This window comes from Puma concolor, chromosome E4 (genome assembly GCF_028749965.1).
Source record: "Puma concolor isolate L17-30 chromosome E4, mPumCon1.1.hap2, whole genome shotgun sequence".
In the NCBI taxonomy this organism is placed as follows: domain Eukaryota; kingdom Metazoa; phylum Chordata; class Mammalia; order Carnivora; family Felidae; genus Puma; species Puma concolor.
In genome coordinates this window covers 58,851,023-58,873,609 of record NC_141683.1, presented here as the reverse complement: position 1 = coordinate 58,873,609, position 22,587 = coordinate 58,851,023, and the positions used below count along the sequence as shown (strand labels likewise).

General features: G+C 44.8%; 1 long non-coding RNA gene across 11 annotated transcripts in view; it reads right to left on the bottom strand.

The window, feature by feature from the left end:
• Window positions 1–402: 402 nt before the first annotated feature.
• Window positions 403–22,587, bottom strand: part of LOC147572713 (uncharacterized) — a 111,384-nt gene continuing 89,199 nt past the window's right edge. For 7 of the 11 annotated variants that reach the window (XR_015246315.1, XR_015246310.1, XR_015246313.1 and 4 more), the window contains 4 exons: window positions 6,643–6,855; window positions 5,941–6,176; window positions 2,811–2,884; window positions 403–2,335 (listed from right to left, as the gene is read on the bottom strand). This is a non-coding gene — a long non-coding RNA (uncharacterized LOC147572713). Of the gene's footprint in view, window positions 2,336–2,810; window positions 2,885–5,088; window positions 5,311–5,940; window positions 6,177–6,642; window positions 6,856–22,587 lie in introns of those variants that run through there. The other 4 variants (XR_015246320.1, XR_015246319.1, XR_015246318.1 and 1 more) reach the window with 2 other exon arrangements.

Here is a 22,587-nt window from a genome sequence, read left to right as displayed (position 1 = left end):
TTTCCTTTAGGGATTCGCTCTAGGGGAGAATCCACGTCCTTTCCTTGTCCAGCTTCTAGAGGCTTCTCACCTCCCTCATCGCACGACCCTTTCCTTCGTATTGAAAGCCAACAATGGCGCATCTACTCCTCACATAAGATCGCTCCTCTGACCCTTCTGTCCTCCTCTTCCTCCATTTATTTTTTTTTAATTTTTTTTAACGTTTATTTATTTTTGAGACAGAGAGAGACAGAGCATGAACAGGGGAGGGGCAGAGAGAGAGGGAGACACAGAATCTGAAACAGGCTCCAGGCTCTGAGCTGTCAGCACAGAGCCCGACACGGGGCTCGAACTCACGGACCGTGAGATCATGACCTGAGCCGAAGTCGGACGCTTAACCGACCGAGCCACCCAGGCGCCCCCCTCTTCCTCCATTTAATGGTCCCAGTGATTATATTGAGCATACCCAGATAATCCAGGATAATCTCTTTTTTAAGGTGAGCGATTTGGCAGCTTTCATTCTATCTGTACCCTCAACTACCCGAAGCCATGTAACCTAATATATTCACAGGTTCTGGGATTAAGATATGAGCATTTGCGGGGTGAGGGCATTATTCTGCCCATCACCCCTCACCCTAGGAGCGTTTTCAGTATAACAGGTACCAAAGTTTCAAGGTACCAGGACAAAATTCCCCCAATTTCTGGTCTTGGCCAAAGGCAAAGGGAAGATGTTGGGGGCATTAAAGCTTCATCCGAAAGGGACATAAAGTTTTGGGGTCAGACAGGTCGAAGAGGAAATCCCAGATTCTGCGACTTACGAGCTTTGTAGCCTTGGGAAGCCCACCTTAATGTCTTCATTCTTAATTTGAGACTATCGGTGGCAGTGTTTTCACATGGCTGTATTGAGATCATCTAATCTGAGAAAAAAAGGGCTGGGCTTATAGGGGCCTGAGGGATGTTTCCTCTCTCTAAATCACTAGACCCCACATCCCTTAGGTCGTAGACCACCTTAGTTGACAGCCACTTTCATTAATACCTACTCAACCAGCCACCCAACATGCCTTCACAGCACTACAGGGACCCTCGGGTGGAAATCAGCCCCACGCCTTCTTCAAGGAGAAGAAGCAAGTCTGTGTGTGAGCACATGAAAGGTTACACAGTAATAGAAGACCGTTGGTCATTAACACGGAAGTCCTAAAACCCACTGGGACTGGTTCTGCCATAGAGGGTTAAGGGAAAGGATTGTGAGCAGGGCTTGGAAAAAGAAGGGCTAGATTTGGGCAGACTGTGAGGACGGGGCGTTTGTTCTGGGGAAACCCTTTGGAGCGTGCCCCCAGTGACCTTCGAAGATCTTATTTTCTCACAGCTCAAGACACGGCAATGGGACACAAGCACACCACCCGCAAACACTGCCGTCTCCCACCTCCTCCCCTCCGACAGCCAACCTCCTTGCCAGGCCCCTCTCTCCTCCTTCCCGTATCTCAGCACGACACAAAACAGCCTTCCTTTCTCCTGAAGATGGTTTAGAAGCAGTGCCCCATAATTACAGCAATCTTAGCTCCTTTGAATTCACCAAAATTACCCCTTTTCTTTCTATCAGCACCATGGCTACGCGACAGGCATTATTGGGAAGCTTTGTGTACTGGCGCAATGTTGTCTTTTTAAAGTGACATCTGTTCAAATAGACTAATGTTCCTATCTGACTGACTCATTTGGCAGGAACATGTCCACATGCCAACGTGAATGGGTGGGGGCTGCAGGAAGAGGGAAGCATTTGGAAGGATATTTTTTGGGGTTTTTTAGACTAAGGGTATGACTATTTCACTTCCTACAGAAGGGAAGTGAATGTCAGTTGTAACAGTAGTGAGGCCTAAATGTCTCCTGATGTCTGAAATGTACCGTGATTTAGGATGGAGATGATGGTCGGGCTTCTCAAACACATTTTCATGGCCCTGGGGATTCTCAGCCACCTTTCTCTGTTTCCCGATGGTTCCTCAGTTCATCTCTCCTCCAACTCGGCTCTCCTTCAGTGAGCATCTTGGAGGCTGCTCTGAGATTCCATGTGTGCACCTTTCTGCGTTCAAAGTCTGTGATCTCATAGGTCCAGTGGCCTTCCCGACCTTGGAGTTCATCTTCAAATGGTACTGAGGAGTCAGAAGAGCACACGTTTCTCTATCAGGCTCCATTTACCCATTACTCAGGCCGTTCATAGAGAACCTCCTATGGACGCAAGGTTGGGTAAGTCAGAGCTCTGTCTTCAAAAAGCTTACAGTCTCGTAGGGCCTTGACTGTGCACGGGAAGCTCCAGGATGTGCTAAGAGGGGGCTTAGGTAAGGCTTTTCTGAAGAAGTGACTCCTGAGTAGGATGCAAAATGTTCATCTTTGCTTACAAACTTCCAACATGTCTCGGTGGCTGTTTCATAATCTCCCAACTCTCCTGCCTGGATTTCTAGGCCCTCCCTAATCTGATCCCCCTGGACAGACACATCCCATCTCCCTTCCTACCATCATGAATCACCTGCTCCTGTTGGATTAGCGTAGCCCCTTGTTTCCCCTATCCCCCCCCCCCACACTTATTCTTGACTCTGGGTCTTTGCTCATGTTTTCTGCCTAAAATAAATCCTCCACTAATAATATCCCACCAGCTCTCAGACCTTTGGCACATCAGGGACTAGCCCGTTGCCTAACCATGAAATTTCCTCCCCTGCACATGATATTCTATAGCTCCTCCCATAGTACTTAAGCTATGAGTACAACTTAGATGATGCATGTGAAAAAATATTAGCTGAAGACTTGGAAAACACAATGCAGGCCTAAGTTATTGCCATTACCTTTAACCGGTAGAAGAACTTTGGAGGCCTTCACTAACAGTGGGTGTATTTCTGTAGGCAAGTTGGTTCTTCAGCTATGAAATAGGAAAACCCATCACAAGTTTGTTACAAAGATTAATGGAATATGTTGACACGCATACGAATGTCTGCCTTGTGGTAGGAATGTTGATAGTCGTAGGGGTGTTGTTTTTTTCTCAGAGAGGATTTGTTCTTTTACAGTCCAGTAGACCATGATAGGTGTGTGTTTGGGGATGGGAGAAGCAGAAAATTGTCTTATAAAGGAAAGGTTGATCATGACTGATAAAATTAAACATCCTTCAGAGCTCTGCAACTTTCATCTCAAAAATCAGAGAAGAATTATAATATTGTAAAGGGTTGATGACTCCTCATTTCCTGTGTCACCACTTCTTGGCAAGAAGACAATGGCTTGGCCCTGACACTCCCCTAGAGACTAAGGGATCATTGTTCTCTGGACAGTATTTATCAGAAATAAAGGCGCTCACTGGCTGAGGGAAGTAGAGATGAAAGAAAGGGGTGGGGTGGCAGCTGCCCTTTCTGGAAGGTACTGACTTTGTGACCTTTAGAATTAAAAGGTTCTCCAGTATATTGCTTGGATCTCCAGCATATTGCCAGTATATTGATGGCTTGGAGCCATCAACACACAATAGTGGTTGTAAACTTGAGTGGTCTTACCCGCAACCCCCACCCACCCACCACCAATGGGCATCTGACAACGTCTGGAGACATTCGGGGTTGTCATCACTTGAGTAGGACTGGGGAGGGGTCCTACGGCAGCTCGTGGGTAGAGGCCAAGAATGCAGCTAAACGTCTTTACAGTTCACAACACAGTACCCCAGTTAAGAATTATCCAGCCCAACGTCAATAGTGTTGAGGCGGAGAAGCCTGCATTAGAAGCAGTTGTAATCATAGCCTTGGGTTCCACTAATCCTCTGCCGAGAAATCTGCGCCCCAAACCACTTCTCCCTTTGTGTCTCCCCTAGACCCAGGATCCAGAAATATCCAGTTGGAGTTAATTAATGGAGATTGGTCAGCCAACCCTGAAGATTCAGCACAAATGTCACTTCCTTTATGAACTTCCCCTTAGACAGAGTGGTACCCCCTCCTATACTGGCCAGCGTTTGACCGCTTTACTTACAACTGGGGGGTTTTCATACGAGGAATTCATTCTAGGTGATAGAGAGCTGAAAAAATAAGCAGGGTGGTGAAGCAACCCAGAGATTAACAATAGCAAGAAGTTACTATCACCCGAGGGCTGGAAAGATGAAGAAAGGAGGCAGTGTTACTAGAGTCCGTGGGCCAGTGGGGGCTGGAGTCGCGGACAGACACAGTCATCGTTGGAGTCACTGCAGGAGACAGAAACAGGAGGGAAGCAATACCTCCTTTTCTCCTGCCTACCAGTCTCCCACAAGCGTTTCCCACCGACTGAATCGAGGTGAAAGACGGCTGGCAGAGGAACCTGGGAGAGGCAGCCTGCAAGGGTCAGCCCTTTGACAAAAGAGACGCGGGCAGGAAAAAGAGGAGGAACGGATCTAAGGTCAAGGACACCCACGAGCAACACAGCACCCAGTGTGCTTTGGATCTGCCTCTTCCGTGGCGCTGATTAGCGTTTCATAGTTACTGTTTGAGTGTTATTCCCTCCTCTCCCCTCTCTTCCTATGGGATGGAATGATAGTAGGAACCGGAAAGGCCACATTCAATCACAAGATGAATGATGCGGCTTGGGGATGTCAAAGCAACAGGACAGGATTCGAAATGGCTATGGAAGTACAGCTGCTCACCTTGACTTCTCCATGAGAGAGAAATGAACTTGCACTGTGATGAATCTATGCCTACTATTACTTTGGAATTCCCTGTTATGGCAGCTGAAGCAAAATTCTAAATAACCCCCTTTCCTATGGGTGTTGATATCTAAAGCAGATCAGAGACTCTATCTCATTCTTTCTTTTTTTTTCTTATAATTTTTTTTAATGTTTATTTTTGGGAGGCAGAGAGAGAGCGCGAGTGTGAGCCGGGGAGGGACAGAGAGAGAGGGAGGCACAGAATCCCAAGCAGGCTCCAGGCTCTGAGCTGTCAGCACAGAGCCCGACATGGGGCTCAAACCCATGAACAGTGAGACCATGACCTGAGCTGAAGTCAGACGCTTATCCGACTGAGCCACCCAGGCGCCCCTCTGTCTCACTCCTTCATTCTCCATCCGGAAACTGACAAGAACAGAAGGCAATGCCATGGCAACGTGAGGTTTCTCAAATCACCTTGCTTCTGCAGATATTTAATTTTTTTTATTCCCATATCCCAAAAGAAAATTTCAATCAGTAATCAACAGTGTCAGTAGAGAGGGGCGTGCTCAAGTCCACGAAGGTCCCGGGAGTGCCAGGGGCTGACTTCTGGTCCGTGGTCAGTTTATCCTCTGTCCTGTCGGCCAGTTCGGCCAAGGACACAGAGAGCCATTCTCTCCATTTGGCAAGGGCAAGGGCCCATTCTGAGAGGTGCCACAGATGGGGAAAAGGGGGAGATCGGGGAGACTTGGGGGGAGACTTTCGATCCCTTTCCAACCCATCACAAATAAGCATACCATAGAAGTCAGGAAAAAAAAAAAAACTGTTCTCAGATTCAAGTGCAATTTCCATGCAAGCCTCCTGGCCTGCCACCGTTTTCCAACTAAATTACTATCCCGAGTACTTCCTACACAGAGAGACTGGCACTGCCATTCCCGAAGAGCGTGGGTTAACCGCCCCCTCGCCCCCCTCCCCGACCCAGCCCTGCAGTAATCTATTCCACTTCCGTGCAGTGTGCATGAGATTTCACATAGACAGCAGGGCAGAATAAGTGATTCTGCCCGCCTGGAAATAAATGATTGGCTGTCTAAGTAGACACCAAATATAGCTATTGACATCGCTTCACATAAACCCTCCTTCCTCCTCCTTCCCTTTCCTGTTTCTCCTCCTTCCTCTTTTATTTCTCTTTCTCTGCTCCTCTCCAGCTCCCACCCCCACCCCCCACCCCTTTGAACGATCAGTGGGGCTTTCTATGGCTTTTAACTTCACCCAGAGGGGTTTCTTGTTCTTCCTGCCCTAATCTAGCCGAAGTCAAAGATGTAGGCAGTACCCACCTTTCGCAACGGACTCTCTGCTAGGCTTTCTTATAATTAGCCCGGTGGCCTGGGAGGATTGGGTCATCGGGGGCGTCGGGGCCCTTCCAGTACCGCCTCTGGGTCAGGCTGGCAACTGGCTTCCTGGCCTGCTTTATCCATACGCAGGGTGCTTGGCTCTTTCTGTCATCAGAGATGGAGTCTGCCCCGGGGACACACCTGCATGTCGTTCGTGGAGGTGAATCATCTGTCCTCACCTGCCGCGGAATAAGCCTTTGTAAACTGTTTCTTTCGAGGGTGTCCAGGCCTAATCTGTCCCCCTCCAGAAAACAAAACCCGTCGTGGAAAATCTTAGCCCTAACTCGGAATTTTGGAATTCTGAGGTCAGGTTTCTGAAATTCCTCTCTCTCTCTCTCTGTAATACAATCTGCCAAACGTGTTGTCATGTTTCTGGGCCCCGAGCTCTGTCTCAGTTATGGTGGTGACACAGCTCCAGGACAAGGATGTCCTATTAGGAGCAGATATAATTCTTCCCTGAAAGGGGTGTTTAAAATTGTCCCACACGGAGTAAGTAGGGACAAAAGCCAGTTAACCAACCACATAATGAGTGTCCTGGACCAACTGGAGAGGAAAGTCCATGAATGCGTTCTAGAATGGCCTCCTGTGTGGGGCAGGAGATATTTTAGAATATTCTAGAAATTTTAGAAATATTTAGAAACTCACCAATGAATAGTAGGTCCTAAAGCTCCCATAGAGGGTTAAGGCAGCTAGCATGGACCTCCCAGCCAAGTCACTTTCTTGGGCTTATTTGTTCTTTATTGTTTAAACTAGACCAAAGGGAAGCTACAGAGCTAGGAAACACTTCACCAGGTACATCTGCTTCTCATGCCTGGCTGAAGAATCCGTCTTAATTTCCCTGGAAGGGTTGGGTACCTGCTGAGAAAGGAAAGCGCGATAAGGGCAGGGCACGAAAACTGGGGAATCTGAAAATTTAGTTCAGCTTCAAGTTCCCCGCCTTTGAGGCTGTCCACAATAATTGTCAAAATAATTTGGGCGTTCCTTGAAAGTGGGTTTTTATGCACACACACACACACACACACACACACACACACATCTCTAAATCAATTACTCAATTACACAGTTTAAACTGGAATCATGAATTCTATCTGCCGGGGGTTCGATTATCTATTGCTACATAATAAACCATCCCCAAATGCAGTGGCTCACGACAGCAGCCATCTTGTTTCCTCTCATGGGTCCGTGGCCAACTGGGCTCACTGGGCAATTTTCATCCATTTGCAGTCATCATAGCAGCAAGGCTGGTATTATCTGGAGGCTTGAGTGGAATTGCTAGGACAGCTGGGTCTCTCTCCCTCTCCCTTAACTCCAAGTCTCTTCTTTATGTGACCTCTCTGCAGGTGCTCTCCAGCAGGAAAGCCAGGATCCTTTCACGGCACATGGCTTCCAAAAGTGAAGGTTCCAACAGAGAAGAAGCAGAAACTACCAGTCTTCCTAAAGGGTAGGCCTGGAACTGGGGCAGAGATCTGTTGATTAACACAAGTCCAGGCCAGCCCAGATACAGTGTTGGGGCGGGGCGGGGGGCGGCTACACAAGAGCCTCCTCGGATGCCAGCTATCACAGTTCAATACTCCAATGTGCCAAAATCTCCTAAACTTTACAAATATTATAAATAGCACACATATACAGGTTCTTGTGACAAGAAATGTTAGTGCTTACCAAAGTCTGAGTTCTCCCTGCCTTCCCTGGGCACACAGTAAAAATACATTTTCCAGCCTTCCTGGAAATTAGGTTTAGCCATGTCAATGAGGTTTGTCCAACGGAATGCACGTGGAAATGGCAGGCCCCACGTCTAGGTCTGGCTTGTCCAAATGTCCCACTGGGGTTAGTCCTTACTAGGATGGCTGCAAAATGATGGGCTCCCAACCCCAGCCGTCTCTCTAGTCAGCGCTCAGCATCACTGTGAGCGAGAGCGCTCCCTTCTCGTCATGTATTTTTTATCTATTTATTATCAATATGAGCTCATGAGTGCCCTTGATTGTTTTGGTGTTCAAGTTGTCCCAGATCTGGTCAGTGAGAGCCATTTCAATGTGGATACTGTAACTTTTTCTGTGTGTTTTAATCTCCTTACTCTCTGATGTAACAAAATATTCCAGGCCTATTTTCTGCCTACTCTATCCCAGCCCTGGGACTTGCTGTTTCTTCGGGAAGCACTGATTCCTTTTGTTGGAAAATGGTCATTAGAAACTTGGAGTTCACCTTGAGCTAATTGCTATAGGTGCCGTTGGGGTGGCGTTGCTTCTAGATCGTCGCTGCAGACAAAACTAGAAAATATATGATGAATGTTTATACATGTACATAAACAAACGTGTCCATCAATGTGTGTGTGTGTTTAAATATACATAGTTTAGACGTCGTAATTTTATAAGGATAACATTAAATATTAAATACAATCTATCCCCACGGGGTTTTTTTCTTGCTTATTCTCATTTCATATACGTCCCTTCTCCACAATGAGATACCTGGATCCCAACAAAATATACCCATTTATTCATTTACTTAATCCAATAACACATGTGAAGCAGTTTCAGTATTTCCGTGTCCATTCAACTATAAAAGGAAACCTACTCAAAAAAGCTCAAGGTTTGTTTGCTTTTCTCTCCCACCCAAGGCTGAGGCTATATAATCAAATACCACGTTCATAAAATAATTAAATCTGTGGTTATGCAATTTATCTGAAACACCTTAAGGTCTGTACGTTTCCGTTTGCTTTTAGTGTTAAGTTCTTTTCCCTTTCCCATCCTTGTTGATTTAATTACATATATTCTGTATATTGAAAAAAATACGTGGTACATGGACGTGCTTCCAAAAGGCAAAAGCATAGAGAAACGAATTCTCTAAGAATAATTCTGTGTCCCTCTTTCCCACGCCCTTTCACCTCATTTCCCTCCCAGCACCCCTTTAGAGATAGCCAACTTCATTGTTTTCTGCTTGATTCTTCCTGTGTTTCTTTTTGTAAAGATAACAAAATATATGCATATAGTTTTTTATTTCCTCTTCTCTCTTACACAAAGGGTAGCACGCCATATTTATATGCTCTTTGGCACTTCGCTTCTTTCCCCTTAAAAATATCTCTTGGTAATCTCTCAGTATCAGTTCCCAGAGACCTTTCTCATTCTTTTCTTACAGTTGCATACCATTCCATTAAGGGGAGTGTGCTGTAGTTTACCCAAGCCGTTTCCTATACTTGGACATTTAGGTAGTTTCAAAATTTTGCAGTATAAGTAATCTGTTGCATGTAAACCGTTTTTATTGTTAAGAGACATGCCTTCAAGGTAAACCCTTGGGTCAAAAAATAAGTGCTAACATTGACAGAGTCACCCCACAGAGTTTGTAACATTTTACATATTCACCAGCGGCGTCTGAAAGTGCCTGCTTCCCCAGCCTCACTAATACAATGTCAAGCTTACGAATTTTTGCCAGTCTTGATGGGTAGGAAACAGTATCTCATTTAAACATAGTGTAGGATTTTTCGCAGGGTAAAAAAAACACAAGTCACAAAAGAAACACAAATACTCTCCAAGTGAACTAGAGTTTACAAGCAAACTCTAGAAAATTTTCAGCTCAAGAGGTTGATTATCAACCATGATTGTGGCTCGGGTGTGAGTTCTTGAACTGCCCATAACCAAAGCCATACTTTCCAAAAGCCTTGCAGAGTCCTGTTTATAATGTGCTTCTGCCAGTTGGAGATCCAATTATCTTGCCTCAAATGGGGTTGTTTTCACAATTGCACTCCCAGATTTCTTTTATTTTAATGTGTATTTATTTAATTTGAGAGAGAGAGGGAGAGAGAGGGTGGAGGGTGAGCGGGAAAGGGCAGAAAGAGAGGGAAGCAGAAGATCTGAAGTGGGCTCTGTGCCCACAGCAGAGAGCCCGATGAAGGGCTCGAACTCACGGACTGTGAGATCATGACCTGAACTGAAGTTGGATGCTTACCTGGCTGAGCCACCCAGGCTCCCAAATGTCTAAATTTAACTAATTAATTAATTAATTAATTGTTAATTAATTATCTCTCAATTTAATTATCTAATTTCCCAAATTTAATTATTTAATAATGTAGTTTAGCTTTGTTGCCTCATTAAGGTGGGAGAAAATTCCCTATGCCAACCCAGATTGATTTACTGCTCCATTAGTTCATTTAATACACTGGCCACCTGACTCCACAGAATTTTTTGCATGTTCCTTGCCTCTGGAAAGACCATATATTGTATAGGGATTTAAGTGTCTGATGGTCTTCTGCATCTATTTCCTACATACATCTGGTTCTAGACTCAGAGCTTCTCAGCCCAGCCTGCCTTTCAAGTCTTCTCCCACATTTCCCGGTGCCGCTACCCTAGATCAGGGGTTTTCAATTGTTTTTATCAATTTCAGCAATCGCTGACAATATCTAACAATATCTAACAGGTAGGAACTCCTTATGTGAAGATAAAAGGCCAACAAGTCTAGGGGCACCTGGGTGGCTCAGTTGGTTAAGCATCCAACTTTGGCTCAGGTCGTGATCTCGCGGTTTGTGGGTTCGCGCCCTGCGTCGGGCTCCGTGCCGACGGCTCGGAACCTGGCGCCTGCTTCCAATTCTGTGTCTCCTTCTCTCTCTGCCCCTGCCCCACCTGCGCTCCGTCTCTCTCTGTGTCTCAAAAATACATAAATGTAAAAAAAAAAAATTTTTTTTTTAAAGTCAAACAAGTCTAACATAAAAGACGTGACGAAAGTATCAATTATAACGTGTGATCACAAGGCAATATGTTACCTATTGGCTGAGTTATTGAACTGTTGGCTGCATTTCCTTGACAAGATCAAGCGACAAGTATGGCTGTGCCGGAGCCTTGCCTGGCAACTAATCGAGCGGAACATTCAGAGGCTGCAGTGTTTGGCTCCCGGGGGCAGAAATAAACGGATCTGAATTCCAAAATTTACCAGGGAGGTACGGACATGACCGGCGTTCCTAATTAGTAAACATTTACAGTAAGTAAGACATAGGTACAGGGTGGTGAGAGAACAGTTCGTTCATACATCTGCCCTAACAAGAGTTATAACTAATGGATCTAAAGGGCACAATGGGTTGAGCACGGGCTTTTCCGTTCATTATTTAATAATTTAATAAATATATTTGTAATGAAGATAGGGGATAGTTAGATAATTTTTTTTTTTTTTTGGCTGTCTCAACAGTGTGCCAGGCCAAAGGCTAAACGCTTTACGTGTACTCTGAACATTAAGCCTCCTAACAATCCTGTGAGGTAAATAATGCCATTACCCCCATTAAGCTGAAGGACGGTTAGTAACACCCGAAAGCACTTAGCTTCTACAGATGGATCTCAAGCCCATCAGTCCCTCCGCTTTATTGCGAAGTTACTGGGAATTTCCAGTTCTCAGTGTCAAGCTTAGCCCCTTCCTGAATGCTCTCAGGCATATGAAGAAATTGGAGCATGGTGACAATTATATGGGAAGAAGTATGTATAAACAATTACCAAAATAACCGATTTTAAGGGACGCCCATTTTCTGGGAAAAAAAAAAATAGTTCAAAATAATGTTTCTATGTATAGTAAACTCCTTGGATACATTGAAAATATCCCTCAGTTTGCCAGAAATCAAATCACACACAGTTCTTCAAGCTTTACTAAGCCTCATGCTTATGATATAATGAACTAGACTTCAGTATCGGCCCATCTTCTGTCCGATATGAGCCCAAATGGTATAACTTTAGGGCCTGTGGCAGTCAGCTTCAGGATGGCTGTCAACGACCCCTGCTTCCTGACATTTATGCCCTTGCGTGGTCCCCACCCTCACTGCACCAGAGTTGGTCTGTGTAACCAATAAAGTATGGCAGAAGTAATAGCATGTTTCTTCTGAGACTAGGTTATAACACTCATTGGAGCTTCCGTTGTCGTGGATCTTTCTTTCTTGGGCCAGTCGCTTTGAGAGAAACCAGCTTCCATGTTGAACAATTCCACAGAGAGGCCCAAGTGGCGAAGAACTGGGGATTTCCATCAAGCAAACAGCCAGTGAGGAACAGAGTTCTCCAGCCCACAGGAGTATAAGAAGCCATCTTGGGAGTGAATCTTCCCGTCAGGCCTTCAGACGACTGCAGCCCCAACTGACAGTTTGACTGCAGTCACCATGGAAAGACCCCGAATGAACGAGGACCACCCAGCTAAGCCACGTGCAGATTCCTAACCTGTTAAGTTTGGGAGTTGTTTCACAGAAATAGGTAACTACTATTAGACTTCTATTTATACTCTGCATCTTTCCCCAAGGCCCCTGGAGATATACAGTTGACCCTGAAACAACACGGGGCACTGACCCCACCAAAACATTCACACGGAAACTTTGACGCCCCCAAAAGCTTTACTAATAACCCACTGTTGACCTGAAGCCTTACTGATACCTCAAACAGTCTACGCATATTTTCTATGCTGTACGTGTTCTATACTGTATTCTTGCAATAAAGCAGACTGGAGAAAATAACATATTTTTAAGAAAATCATAAGAGAAAGTGCATTTATAGTAGCATTCTGTATTTACGTATGGACACCGTGTATCTGTTGAAAAAAAATCTGCGTATAAGTGGACTCACACAGTTCCAATCCATGTTGTCAGGGCCAACTGTACTTTTTCCCTCATTCAACAAGTATTCCCTGGCTGTCTATTACCTATATGCCAACTTGAGCCGAGTTGTCGAGAACCTAGGAATATAGCCATGAACAAGATTAGTAAAGTTCCTGCTTTCACAAAGCTCACATTATAACGGAGAGTTATTTATAGTTATTTGCATATTTGTCGTATCTTCCTGGCAAGCTCACAAAATTCTTGGGGAAGGAAACACTTAGTTTTATATCCTACAGAATTTTGGCAAATCTGGTTGTTTGGTATGTGTTTGTGTGAATGTGTGTGTGTGTGTGTGTGTGTGTGTGTATGTGTGTGATGAAACAGTGACAGAACCCCCCAAAAGATGTCTCTGTACGCTGGACCCCTTTTGCTCTGTATTCTGACTTAACCTCCCGCTATCAGCATGCTGAAAACCAACGGGATTATGGTGAGAATCCTGCTGGAATAGTCTTAGGATCACAGCTCTGTCCCCCTTCTCACTGTCCCCCTTCTCATATCCCAAGATATGTAGCCCCAGCCTTTCTACAGAAGTTCTGTTTCCCCAGTCTGGTCAAGTGCTCAGCTAATCTCTGCTGAGGACAGGACTCCTGGGCTATTCAATCCATACACATAAGAAGAGAAATCAAACAAATGATATCGGACATGTTATTTAATCTCATCCGTCAAGTTGGGGTAACTTACTCCAGAGCTGGTTTTAATTATGTATAAAATGCTTAAACAGTGCTTGGTGAAAAGAAAGTTCAGAATACGTTAGCCATCATTCATACGTATGAAACGCCTAGAAGGTGCCCCGGTGGTTTACTGGGCATTTCAATATGTTATCTGATTGAACCAAAGCGTATCCCATGGTTCCTTGGATTCTCCCAGGGGAACAATAGTGAAACCATTGCTTAAGTTGGATTGACTGCACAAATCAGTGAGGGAAGGAAGAAGGAAGCCGTTCTTTCTAGACCTTCTTCCGCCAGGCCCTCTGTCTTCTCCACTTTGGGTCCCGGCCAAGGGAAAGGGCCGGCCAGGGTCTGTGTTCTTTTACTGGCAGGTCTTGGAGGTGTTGACCATGTGTTCTATGTCATGGCCACCATTCATCCAATCATGGCGACGTATGTTTGTAATACAGCGGCCACGCCCCGCGTGTGCTATGAACCCCCCTGCACAACGTCCTGAAACAGGTGCGGTGTGTGGCTTTACCTACCGAATGCCAGGGTTTCAGCTTTCAGAATCGAAACGAAAGAAAAGTATGCACACGGTTGGGGGGTGGGAGGGAGGCAGAGAGCGGGGAAGGAGAGAGAGGCAGGGAGAAGGAAGGAAGAATTTTGGCCTTGCTCTGCGGAGACACGGGGCTTTACAAGAGCTCACCGACGCAAAGAGCTGAACAGAATGTTGGCCAAACGAGGCTGCCTGCAACTGCCAAATAATAAGACGCCTTTATCAGGAACACTAGGAACCCTTTCAGAAGAGGACCACAAAGAATTCCAGGAAGCACATATTCAAAGCCCGTTTCCTAGGCAGCTGAAAGCCACCCACCTTCCCCTTGAACAAACGGAGCCAAATTCAGTTCTCAAATGTGCTGTTCGCCCTGCCTTTCAAAACAATCCCAAGCGCTGGGCTGGTAGCTTTTGCTTTCTGAAAGCAGCCTGTGAGAGAATGGTTCCATGCTGGTCCCAACCTAGCCACGGGGAGTCCTTTCATCCCCAACCTCCCCGCCTCCCAGCCACCCAGCCACCCTGCCTCTGGGTCTGTCCCACCTCTGGGGTAGCCTCACGCCGAGGTGTCACATTAGTGGCTGTGGAGACGGAACGTGACAGTAGCTCTCTCCTGCAGGTCTTGGGAAAGAGTGGAGCAAAGCTAGATTCTGGGGTCCTCGGGGAGCTTTCAAAGCCTGGCTTTAGTTGGAACATGAGACAAGGAGACCGATCTCGAGGACGAAATGAGAGGGTGCCGAAATAAATTGTAATACCTCAGTGTGACAAAATATTATACAGCCATTAAGAAGAGTATTATAGGAGGGGCGCCTGGGTGGTGCAGTCGGTTAAGCGTCCGACTTCAGCCAGGTCACGATCTCGCGGTCCGTGAGTTCGAGCCCCGCGTCAGGCTCTGGGCTGATGGCTCAGTGCCTGGAGCCTGTTTCCGATTCTGTCTCCCTCTCTCTCTGCCCCTCCCCCGTTCATGCTCTGTCTCTCTCTGACCCAAAAATAAATAAAAAACGTTGAAAAAAAAATTAAAAAAAAAAAAAGAAGAGTATTATAGGAGAGTACTTAATAACGTGGGCAAGAGTTCAAGGATAGAGTATTAAATGGGGAAAAAAGCCAGTTTTGAAATGGAAGTGTCCCAGCAAAGAAAAACTGTGTGTATCTAGAGGGAAAAAAGAAAAAAAACAGCCAAATGCTAATTGCGGCTCTAGCTGGGCAATAGGATCATGCATGGTTTTTAACGCCTTCTTTGTTTCTCTTTTCTTTCAAATTTTCTGTGATGAACACAGATTAGATTTTAACCATGAAAAGGAAATGAGTCTTAAGATGAAATAGAAGTCAAGGAAATAGAATGTACAAGCTGGGGGAGAGCAGAGCCGGCCTACAGCCAGGGGGTTTCCCGGTCATACGTCCTGTGTCACCTGCCTTCTCTCCACGTCCAGCACCGCATCTTTACAAGTCAACACTCATCATACTTGGTCCTAGGCTCTTGGATGGCCTTTTTTGAAGTGTATTTATTTATTTTGAGAGAGAGAGAGAGAGAGAGAGAAAGCTAGTGACCACGAGCAGGGGAGGAACAGAGAGAGAGAGGGAGAGAATCCCAAGCAGGCTCCATGCGGGGCTCGATGCAGGGCTCAAACCCACAAACCGTGAGATCGTGACCTGAGCCAGAATCGCGAGTCACAAGCTCAACCGACTCAGGCACCCAGGGGTGCTCTGATGGCCTTTTCCCCAGGACATCATCCCCTTTTTCTCTTGCCCGCAACCCCCAGCTGGGCCAGCGTCATGGTGAGGACAGAGGGCGTATTCAGAGGTGCTAGGAACAAGGTGAGTCAATTGGCCCACGAGGAGGATGGATGGATAGATAAGCAATTTTGGTTTTTTTCCTGACGTCGTATTCCCTCTGAGAGAAGCGAGGGGATCTGCCGAACCACATCTTAATCAGAAAGAAATTCTCTCTGTCTCTGTCTCTCACGCACACACAGTCTGTTTCTCATTGGGATCCGTGGTAGTGCTTAGTAGATACTCCTTGAGTAAACAAAACACAAATCCCACTGTCATTCTGGAGTGTCACCGTAGACCCTGGTCCAGACCAGAGAACACAGTAAGCAGGGCAGACCAAAGCACCCACGCAGGCACAAAGTTCACGGCTGGGGTGGAGAGAGAGGACAGACCACCCAGTAATGCACACTCCAGGATCTCCTAGCTTCCGGAAAGCCTGGCAGGGAGCACTCTTCGGCGAGCACGCAGCCAAACGCCGTCCTTTCCCGCTGCCACCAGCATGCGTGCAGGAGGAGGACCACAAAGAAGTTTCCGAACAAGCCGTGAGAAACTGGCAGGCCACCCGCCAGACGTGTTTTCGGTTTTGGTTTGGCTCGGTTTGACATTGATCACCCCGTGTTTTGCAAACACTTGATTGTAGATGCCTTACTCTTGATGGCACAGGTATGTCCAGTAGACCCGTCCTCCCCGCTCTTCCCAGTCTTCCTCACAGAACTTTCTCTAACTTACGTGACCCAAAAGCATCTGGGCCCAGATGCTCTGCTTGGAAAGCTGTGGGAATAGTGACTCTAAGACTATGAAGAAGGTAATAAAAATATTAACAATAGTAGCAAACGTCCTCTGCGTGCCCATTCTGTGCCACCTTCTATCCCAAGGGCGCTATCTGCCTGTATTGTCTAACTTCAACGCAGACGGAAGCCGACACGGGGGCTTCTGCTCAAGGCCCCTTAGGCCCCTTATGCTAGTTCTTGGTTTTCCTTCCTGGCTTGTAATTGCACACGAGTCTAAATGAGGCACTTAACAACTGTTTGTCAGAGAACTGACATCCGGTGACTGGAGCCTGGGAACTGGCATCCTTCCATCCCTTCCTGGCCATGACCGTGGGCTCAGGAGGACTTGTCCTCTGGGCTGGGGCTTCTCTTGGAAACTCTGCCCCTTTCCCGGCACACTTGAGGATTCTCATTCTACGTATGACGAAATCATAGCCCAGAGTCACCTGCCCTAGCGGACCCAATGGCAAATGGCGGGTTGCAGAGTCTAGATCTGCCCGACCTGCTAGGGCTTCCTACAGGCATGTTAAAACGTGACAGGAAAAAAAAAATCACCCGTGAAAAAGAAAACAAGGCCTAACTGCATCCTTTTCATAAATGATATATAGATCGTTCGTAGGGTGGTCGTGATGGCTTATCCAGCTGGGTCAGCCTGTCTCTCTTTCCATCTCCTTCTTTCTCTTCCTCCCATCTGAAGACTCTTTACTTCGGAAAATGGTGGACTTCGAAGAAGTTCAGTTGAGAAACAGCGTATTTTGTAAAAAGGCTGGCCTACACGTTGATAGAAGTCCACGGCGGCGGATGGATTATTCTCTGCAGCCAACTGAGCTAGTCTGCCGTGTCACTGTATTGGTGGGTAAGGCACGTGACAGCTTAGCTAGGTGTTTGGGTACCATTTCAATATATTTGCCCCAAATAACTGAATAAAAGCCGAGTTACGTAGAGTACATTCAGCAGATACTTCCTGAGACCTACTCTGGGCTAAGCGTTGCGGTAGAATTCAGGGATATCGTTATGAACAAGACAGGCTTTTGCAAAGTTATGCCACGGAGGAGTCATTCCCCGAGGCAGGGTGACGAGGACAACAGTCACTATTTTCCCCAAGTACATGGGAAGTCGGGGCTCTCACCGTGGCCGTGGTCTGTGACCATAGCAAGGGGAGGTTCTCCGCAGCGGCGTTGCTGGTCTGCCCTCTGAGTTCTATCGGCTTCCGTGCTTTAGTGTCATTCTCTACATGGTACACAAAAACACAGGCACACCCACTGAGGACAGACTCCAGCCATCCTCCCCTGTGTGCCCCTTAGGCTGATAACTTGTTTTCTACATTTACGCCTGGACTCTGGTCATCTGGGTAGACACAAGCATGAGTCAAATGGTTAGCCCAAATATCCGGGCACAAAGATTCCATTAGAAAATCCTAACATGACTGATAAAGCGGCCTGGATCCCCCTACGTGTACAATTTGCTGCAGGTTCTTTGAGTGCTTATTGTTCTATTCTAAGAACAATAATAAATCTTGGGTCCTACGTGGCTACCTTTTTTACGGATGTTTTAAACAAAAATGTAATACAATATAATAAGAATTGATACCTTTTAAAAATCTACTGTTTGCAAGGTATTTTATTGTGACATACGTATTCTTATTTAAATAGTAGGTACTTACAAATGCACACAATATAATTTAATTTTTAAAAGTTTATTCTTTTTTTTAACACTTATTTATTTTTGAGAGAGAGAGTGCGCACACACATACGCGGGAGAGGGCCAGAAGGAGGGAGACAGAGGATCCGAAGCAGGCTCCTGGCAGTGAGCACAGAGCCTGACACAGGGCTCGAACTCACGAACCGTGAGATCATAACCTGAGCCAAAATCAAGAGTCGGCCACTTAACCGACTGAGCTACCCAGCACCCCTAAAAATTTCTTCTTAAAAAATACAGTAAGAAAAAAAAAAATACAGTAAGGTAGGAGCACCTGGGTGGTTCGGTCGGTTAAGCCTCCAACTTCAGCTCGGGACATGATCTCACGGTTTCTGAGTTCGAGCCCTGCGTCAGGGTCTGTGCTGACAGCTCAGAGCCTGAAGGCTGCTTGAGATTCAGTGTCTCCCTCTCTCTCTGCCCCTCCCCTGCTTGCACTCTGTCCCTCTTGCTCTCTCAAAAATAAATAAACATTAAAAAAATTTTTTAAATACAGTAAGGCAGATATTATGGTCATGAGTCTACAGATGAGAAAACTGAAGCTCAGAGTTTTTAAGTTACTTGTCTAAAGTTATACAGTTCTATTTGTTTTTACTATGCAAACCTAGTGGTCGATGATTTTATTTGAATGGCTATTTTCATTTGCTTTCACTTTTCTTACTTTTGTATGTATCCCAGAGAGTATTTTCTTCCAGTGTTTATTTTCCATTTTATTCTACCCCAATTGAAAGATAAATCAAAGAAAATCTACTTTGCTTTTATTCTCTTAGTGTAGAATATTATCTCGAAATTTGGTTATAAGGATCATAACATTTTAATATTTTCCACTCTGCTTCCATAATTGAACAATTATAGCAAATGGCCTTCTGTTCCTGTCTCATTGATCAGTAATTAATCCTTTCTGCTCTTCAGCTGAATTAGTTAAAACATGATGTTGAATCAATATTAAGGTTGGAATCTCTGGTTGGCAATTTAGATCAATCTCTTTATTATCAAATAATAGTAAAAAACCCAAATACTTGTATATTGTCAGTTTAATATTCAGTTTCAAATAACATTTTTTGAAGCATTAGCTCGTAAGCTCTAAGGAGGCAGAAAACATGTCTATTTGGTTTCCTGAATTTAAGTGCTGTGCTTGGCACATGACTTTGAGGGTATCCAAGTCCAGAGTAGGGAAAGAAAAGTAACCCGTGAGTGAGGTACAAAAGGCTGGCACAGAAAAACAGAGGAGTACCAGAGAAAACTAGCCTAAAAGGCCTGGTTGAGATGAAGTTAAAATTATTGACTCTCGAGAGGGAAATTCTTCACTCTAATCTCACAGCTTACAGCCCTACCCTTTTCTTACACCTCCCTCCTCTGTCAGTGTGCCCCGTGTTCCAGTGCCTATGAATACTCGTGGACAATGACAGAGAAGCACCAGGTGAGATGCTAATATCGACGGCCTATCGACTGCGACCGCCTTTCCAACAATCTTTATATAGCCCCTTCCCTATAGGATCGCATTGCTGTCAATAAATGGCATTAAGTTAGGATAGAAATGGGAAGTGGCCAATGGACCCTGGGAGGAGATCTCCCAGGCATGAGTCTAGGTATTCATCTTTCACAGCAACAGCAAAATGGGTGATTGGTGATAGTCAAAGAAACTCAATGAAGGAAGCATGGGGCTTGGGGCTTCTTAAAACTTTTTTGTGTAGGAGCTCTCTAAGGGTCTTACAAAAACCATGAACCCTCTCTCTCTCAAAAAAAGTGGCATACTTTTATCTATACCCATCCTTGCTTTGAATTCTCTTGGCTCTCCCATTCCCTGATAGACCCATGGGCTCCAAATCTATAGATGCAGGGTTAGAATTCCTGGTCTAGATCTTTTTTCTCTTTCTTTATTTCTTCCATGTCAGTGTTATTTCTTTATTTTTATTCGGTTTTTATTGTTTTTTTTTTTTTTCAACGTTTATTTATTTTTGGGACAGAGAGAGACAGAGCATGAACGGGGGAGGGGCAGAGAGAGAGGGAGACACAGAATCGGAAACAGGCTCCAGGCTCTGAGCCATCAGCCCAGAGCCTGATGCGGGGCTCGAACTCACGGACCGCAAGATCGTGACCTGGTTGAAGTCGGAGGCTTAACCGACTGCGCCACCCAGGCGCCCCGAGTTTTTTTTTGTTTTAATTCCACCACAGTTAACATACAGTGTTAGTTTCAGGTGTACAATATAGTGATTCAGCAATTCCATACATTACCTGGTGCTCATCATAAGTATGTTCTTTTTTTTCTTTTAATTTTTTTAATGTTTATTTATTTTTGAGACAGAGGGACACAGAGCACGAGTGGGGGAGGGGCAGAGAGAGAGGGAGGCACAGAATCCGAAGCAGGCTCCAGGCTCCGAGCTGTCAGCACAGAGCCTGACACGGGGTCGAACTCACAAGCTGTGAGATCATAACCTAAGCCGACATTGGATGCTCAACCGACTAAGCCACCCAGGCGCCCCATGATAAGCGTGTTCTTAATCTCCTTTACATACTTCACGCATTCCCCCACCCCTCTGGTATGCTTCATTTTATTTTTAAAATTTTAGTTTTAAGTAATCTCTACACCCAACATGGGGCTCCAACTCACAACCCCAAGATTAAGAGTCACATGCTCTACGAACTGAGCCAGCCGGGCGCCCAAGGTATGCTTTGTTTTAAATGAGTACCCCAGTTAAAGCTATTTTTTTTCAATAAGAACATTTTTCCTTGAAGTATACTTCAGTATGGTTTTAAAAGGTATCTATAAAACATTCCAGGGGCGCCTGGGTGGCGCAGTCGGTTAAGCGTCCGACTTCAGCCAGGTCACGATCTCGCGGTCCGTGAGTTCGAGCCCCGCGTCAGGCTCTGGGCTGATGGCTCAGAGCCTGGAGCCTGTTTCCAGTTCTGTGTCTCCCTCTCTCTCTGCCCCTCCCCCGTTCATGCTCTGTATCTCTCTGTCCCAAAAATAAATAAACGTTGAAAAAAAAAAATATAAAACATTCCATCCAAGAAAAATAGAATACCCATTTTCTTCAAGTATACACAGAAGAATCTCCTGGTTAAATCACGTAAAAGGAGACATAACAAATACTACAAATTTAAGAAGGCTCAAATCATACCAAGCATATTTTATAACCACAATGGTACAAAACGAAAGATCAGAAATAAATCAAAGCTGCAAAATCGATAATGCAAATATTAAATATTTAGTATGTAAATATTAAACACGCACTACTGCACAAGCAATGGGCCAAATAAGAAATCAAATTAGCAAATCAAAATATGTCTCAAAACAAAAGAAAAAGAAAACACAATATTCTGAGAGCTATGGGATGCAGCAAAGGCAGATGTTAGAGTGAAATTTATGTTATAAATTCTTATATTAAGAAACACAGTTCAACTAAACGAGTTAACATTACACCACAAGGAACTGGAAAAAAAGAAACTTAGCTGAAATTTAATAGAGGAAGGAAACAAAAAAGAAAAATCAGATATAAATAAAATAGACTCCAGAATAAACAACAAGGTAACATCGAAAGTAATGACCAGTTTTCCCAAAAAATAAACAAAATTGGCAATGCTTTAACTACATTAACTAAGAAAAACCAAAATGAGAAATGGAAGAGAAAACAATACAGCAGATAGCCACAGAAATACATAGCGTGATTACAGATTACTATCAACAATTATATACTAACAAATCAGATATTTTAGAAAAACAGATAATTCCTAAAAATGCACAAGTTACCGCGATTGAATCATGAATCTTGATTCCAAGAAATAGGACATTTTCATAGACCAATAACAAGAATGAAAGTTGAATTATGAATCAAAAATCTCCCAGCACAGAAAAGCTCAAGACCACATGGTTTCAGTGGTGAATTCTACCAAACATTAAAAAAAAATTAATGACGATCTTTATCAAAACCTTATAAGTAACGTAATAGAGGGAACACATTTAAAACCATTCTATGAGGCCAGTACTACCCTGATACCAAAGAAGACAAAAACAACACAAGAACGAAAGTCTACTTTGTCCAATATAAGTATTGCTGCTCTGACTTTCTCTTTGCCATCCATTTGCATGGTAAATGTTCTTCCACCCCCTCGCTTTCAATCTGCAGGTGTCTTTAGATCTAAAATAAGTCTTTTGTAGACAGCATATAGATGGTTCTTGTTTTTTTAATCCATTCTGATATCCCACGTCTTCTGATTGGAGCATTTAGTCCATACAAAGTAACGATTGACAGATAGGTATTTATTGCCTTTTTATTTAGGTCATTGTTTCTGGAGATTTTCTCTGATCCTTTCTTGTCTTTGTCACTCTTGGTCTCTCCTTTGCCCTCAGAGTCCTCCTTTAATATTTCTTGCAAGTCTTGTTTAGTGGTCACAAACTCCTTTAGTATTTGTCTGTGAAACTTTTTGTCTCTCCTTCTCTTCCGAATGGTAGCCTCTCTGGAGAAAGTGTTCTGGACTGCAGATTTTTCCCATTCAGTACTTTGAATATATCACGTCACTCCCTTCCGGCTTGCCACGTTTCTGTTGA